Raw genomic sequence first — 6,000 nt, 5'->3', positions numbered from 1 at the left:
TCTTAATAAAATAGCTGCTTCTTCAAATAGACAGAGGTTTTGGGACCATAGCTATATGCTGCTGGTCAGAATTATTATTTACTGGATTGAATATAACTTGACGTAAAGATACATTAGCAGATTGGCTCAATAGGCACTGCAATGCATGACTAGCTATTTTATATATTATATTGTAGCTATTATATAAATACTCCTAACATTATACCCTCATTCATCCTGTCACAGGTACGACTATATACCAGCACGCAAGCATGCTCACATCAGGATGTGGTTTAACCTGATTAAACGATGCCCATCTCTCTTCCACGCATACGGGGGATGCTTCTCAGTAATGTATACCTGAGCCAGCATTTCAGGGAAACATCCGATACGGTCTTTCCTAGGCAGAACTTGCAAATGATACTCATTACACATCTAAGCGTAAGAGCAGAGGGATTCCCCTCAGCAGCAGCAATACCACCTTTTTGTAATACAAGGTGTACGTTTCAACTTATTACAGAAACCCCACCAACGCAGCTTATTTCTGCACTGTATTTCTTTATAATCAGATCTGGGGAAAGTCACTTTACCTGCCAGGGCTTAAAAAAAAAAAAAAAAAAAGGGTTGAAACTCTATTGGCCATTTACACTTTCTACAATGAGCAGCAGATTGTAATTAAAAAACATATTTAAAAAAAAAAAGTTTATTTGGTCCAAAAAACACACATATGCCAGACGTTTTGGTCCCAGGGGGACCTTCTTTAGGGTTGAGAAATATCTGGCTTATGTGTGCTTTTTGCACCTAATAAACTCAATTTTATTAACTGTCCTTGTGCTGTGCTGGTATTATACGGTAGATCAGTTTGTGATCTTAAATTACTATTCCTGGATGCCTTTACCGTGCATCACGAATGTCTTCTATGAGGCACTTCAGCAAGTGTGTGTGGCCATCTTGTTGAAAATAATAATAATAATAATAAAAAAAAAATATATATATATATATATCAGTGGTCGACAAATCACAAAAAATCTACTCGCCGAACAAAAAAATCTACTCGCCACCTAGTACCACACGTGTGCTGCTTGGGCCAATAGGAGCTCGCCACGATGTTAAATCCACTCGCCCGGGGCGTGCAAATGTATAGGTTTGTCGAACACTGTAAAATATATATATATGTAGAAGTATACACACACACACACATATATATACATACACACATCTACATTTATGTAGATGTAGATTATATGTGTATGTGTGTGTGTCAGAAACCAGCGAGTTGTAATCAATGCGATATATAGGGCTTCCAGGAAATTGGACAGCTTCTATCCTGTTTAGGTAGGAAAGTGCAGCCACAGAATGGATATACTCCATCTAACAGTTTCGCAGGTGCAGGTGCTGGAGCTGTGGCATGAGGAATCCAGCCCAGAGATTGTCTGCTGCCTGGTTTCTTTTACCTGGCCTGCTAAATAGGAAGCAGCTATTTAAAGCTGATTTCCGGCTTCCTCTGTCTCTCTCCACGAGCCTGGAGGCAGGACTGCTGCCAGCAGGCAGAAAGGGAAGAACCTTTCTCCCTGAAAAAGGTCAATCATTCTTATTCTATGTTTACTTTTGAAGTCTGTTACTTTATTTTGTTGAAAGCGGGCAACCCGCCCAACCCAAGTCAGGGAAAGCCTTTGTTTAGTTATTGCTCAGTTGAGCAGGGTTTTGTTTTGCATTTGTACCAACGTGTTGTAGTCCCAGTGCCTGGGACTGAATAAAGCAGATAGAAGCACTGTTGTACGTCTTATCTATCTATGCACCCTAAAAGACCACGTTCTAGCAGGTCCGGACAGACGGCAAAGCCCCTGGAGGAAGCCGTTTGTCTATATATATTAATATATATATTTCTCTTGAAAAATCTGCTCACCCGTGGCGTGTTGATATTAGCAGCTGGCGATGCGGCGGAAGAAGAGGACTGAAGACCAGCGGGAGTGGAGCAGCACTGGAGGAAGACAGCTGGCGGTGGTAGAAGAGGACAGAGGACCACCATGTCAGCGGAGGCGGGCAGCAGAGGATTTACACGACGGGCGGCGGCAGCCGCAGCAGGAGAAGGGCACTGGAACCACCTGAGCACCACTGGACGGCCGGGTAAGAGCGCGCCCCAGCGGCAGACACCGGAAGAAACGCGTCAGAGGACCTGGTTTCTGTTTTTTGCTCTTATGCCCATTAAATAATCAGTTCTTTTTTCACTGCCTCCAGCCCTTCTCTTTTTCGCGGTGCTCAGCCTTTTTACCTACAATTGTTTCTTCATATACTGTCTCTGTACGTTCTTCCTACTTACCAATTATACTGTAAACTATTCGGGGCAGGGACTCCTTTTCCAAACTGTTACTTTTATGCCTGAAACGCTTTTTCCCATTGTGGGTTATTTCTATGTTTTTTTCATTTATACGATTGTAACGTGTATAACTGCTTTGAAGCGCTATGTACTTTAATGGAGCTATGTAAAAAAAAGATATACATACATACACACAACCCAAATGTTAACATCCGTGTTAGGACTCCCTGGGTGTGCTTCCACCGTCGCCAGTTAAGTGCATGCACCCCACACAGGGCCCTGGGAGGGTGTTTGAAAAGAAGGAGGGCCTTTAGAAATGCCGCTGTTCCGGCTACTAAAATAAGTGTGGGAAAAGCGTTCTGGCGCACAGAGATTGGGCCCCTAAGGCTATGGCCCCAGTCTCTGTGTGCACGCGCAGCAGTTTCAGCCATGATCTGAGCTTTAGGGGTCGTGATGGGACGCGCGTCTTGGCAAGTAGAGAAGAATAGGGGGAGGCGAGGTGAGGGCGCAGCCATGACATCACACGGCTGGTTCGCCCTCTAGCGGAACCTCTGTCGTGACGTGGCCATTGCTTGGCCGAAAGACAAATTCCTTGTCTTTTGAAAAGGTGGTCACGCCATCATGCTTTGTGCGCCCGCGCACACACGCCGACTGGGGCTGGCCCCATAGAGGGCTGTACTTTGTGTGCGGCGCGCACACTGTCGTGCAGCTGCGGCCACTGGGGATGAAGCCTGAAGGTGATGGGTCCTGGTGCTGCATATATAGAAACAGGGCACGCACAAAACAAAATAAAAAATAAGGGTAAAGGAAGGGTGCATACTGTCCAAAAAGATCCAGGAAAAAAAAAAAAGAGACAGGCAATCCTATATGCAAAAAGGTGAATTTTTTTGACTCACAAGTCTGTCCCATATATATGCACACACAGCTGTCTCTTACACATATCAATACTCCTTGTTTTTCCATCCCTATACACCAATAGGGACCACATAGTATCCACACACACACTTTTAGTTATGCTACTATCTCTCACATTTCCACACCCACCCACACCATTTATATTAACTCCCACTCCACACACCCCTTTTGTAAAGCACTGTATACACTGTGGGCTCTCCATTCATTTATATTCACACAGATATACACACACTCTTACATCACTTACTTTCAGGAACCATTTAACACCTCTAGCCATAAATCTCATCCACACACGGGGAGGGACAAGCACAGATAACATTCCAAGAGACACTGTTTTTAAGTATACCCTTTGCTTGCTTCATTCATTGTAACATCGCCGGAAGAAGAGATCAGTGTATCTCGAAAGCTCGCACAAATAAAAGCATTTCGTTAGCCACAGAACGGTATCATCTATTTATTTTTTGATTATTGAAGCTCGGCTAACACGGTACTGATACCTCTACATGAAATATATATATATATGCAAATGTAAATACAACTGTATGCTCATCTGCATGTCTTAGGCAGGTCTGCAACCCCGCCTTTCACCATTATCACCCAGCACTTCCACTGCAGCAAGGGATTCTGGGAAATTACATGCAAATGAGCACACAGTGCCACCTTTTGCTTCAAAACCATATGACATGGTCCCCTATAAGCTTATGCTTGCTGCATTTCACAGCTTTGAGCACAGCCAGGGTTAAGGTGCATACCCAGAAAACCCACCCACAGACAGCTGTTTCGACCTTAATGGGTCTCATCAGTGTGGGGTTGGTTAACTGGGTATGCAGAGAAGCTAAAGGATGGGGTTTACCATACTGAGTTAAGTTATGGTGAGTGAAAACTTAACTCAGTATATATATATATATATATATATATATATATCCAATAAATAATATATCTCTTTTGAGCACGTTCACATCTGCACCCCTGCCTTTCAACCATTATCACCTAGCATACAGTGCTCCCACTGCAGCAAGGAATGCTGGGACATGACATGCAAATGAGCAAACAATGTGTCACCTTTTGCAGATTGGGACAACTCTGGCAGTTTTCCAGGTTTTAGGAATATGGCCCGAAGACAAAAAAAGAGTTGACTAGGGAAGCACGCAGTTTGGCAATGGCTGGGGCACCGAGTCGTAGGAACTTTGATTGCAGCAGGTCAGGTCCACAGTGGTTGCTTAGTTTTAATTTGAGGAGCGCTTGTGTAATCTCCTCTCCAGATACTGGGACAAATTGAAAATTGTGGGCAGTGTTGGGAGAGGGTGGGGCTATAGGGGTTCTCCCAGATTGAGATTCATGTTTGAAGTTCGGGTTGCGCTTTTACAATAGGGAAGTAGCACACCACACAAAGTATTCATTGAATGTGTTTGCAATATCAGTGGGATTTGTCAGAGTAATATCATCCTTAATGATATAAGAAGGTTGTTGATGGCTAGAATATATTGTTGATAACCTTCCAGAAGTTTGCTGGATTTGATGTATTCTGGTGAAGATTGTCAGAGTAATATTAGGCTTTTGCGTGTCTTGTTTGCCTTGTGCACATATTCTGCAGGCATCTGTAGTAATTAAGATCCTTGGTAGTGCTAGTTACTTTGTAGCTTTTCCACAACCAATCCTAAAATGGTCGAGCGCTAGGTCGGTTGTAACCCACAGAAGGTGGAACCCCCCCCCCCCCGTACTCTTATTCTGCGTAGTGGAGCATGGGTATCACAGAGTTTTGAACTCTGTTTGGAAATAATCAAGCACAGAGTCGGGCTCAGGTATTAAGTCGATTCTGTACCAAGGGCAGTTGGAAAGATCAGCCAGAAACTGTTGTAGGTCAAAGTTACTAAATGTTCTAGTGAGTAGAACTTGAGAGCTCGATTGGGGTGGTCTGATTTCCTTACGCAGCACACTACTGCATGTGCACCGAAAATGTTAGGTAGAATGCCAGAGGATTGGATTCTGTCGGAAACTTGAGGAGAGAATCTAATCTAGCAAGGAATGGTTGTGAGATTTTAGATATGTCCATGTGGGTTTGGAAATAAGTTGAGTTAGGTATAGTGACCTGAGTTGTGTCTGGATTTTGTTGTTTTTAGGGTGAAGCCAATTGTAGTTGGAATCCCCAAGAACTTACAGCTCACACTTCCCGTTCAGCGAGGAAATTGAGCCAAGAAACCGAGTGATATCAGTAGGGATATAGGGGGTGTGTGAAAACGAAGGGTGCGCTCTATACTACTTGTGATATTATTCTATACAACTAATAGTTGTAAGAGGAACCTTGACGTTAATAGAACTAATGAGAATAGAACCAACAATTGTTGGAGAATGAGGAAAATTCCAAAGTGTGTGAACATGCAGCTAATCAGAAAGGATGGCTCAGGATATCAGAAGATAATTGGAAATAGAAAAGACAAGGGCAACATTCTCATAGGAAATTGGTTTTAGTAAAAGATATATAAAAAAAATGCACATAACTAAAGACACACGAGAGGCAAAGACAATTGCTAGATGTGCAAATATAACCCCGAATGATACAAAGTTATCAGACTCCCTTGGTCATCATAGTGTTAATATTGGTCCCGTGAATGGAACCGCTATTGCGGCAGTGAAGGAAATAGAAAAAAAAGTGTCCAGATTTAAACCGGCATCAGCTCCGCAAGGGAAGGCACCCGCTCTCGGTTTCAACGATATAAGCAGTCCCGTTATATTTGAAACACCAGCTCTGGTGAACACGGAACCAGCTCCTGATCACCCACAGGCAGACA

This window comes from Ascaphus truei, chromosome 13 (genome assembly GCF_040206685.1).
Source record: "Ascaphus truei isolate aAscTru1 chromosome 13, aAscTru1.hap1, whole genome shotgun sequence".
Taxonomy (NCBI): domain Eukaryota; kingdom Metazoa; phylum Chordata; class Amphibia; order Anura; family Ascaphidae; genus Ascaphus; species Ascaphus truei.
This window is presented reverse-complemented; position numbering follows the sequence as displayed.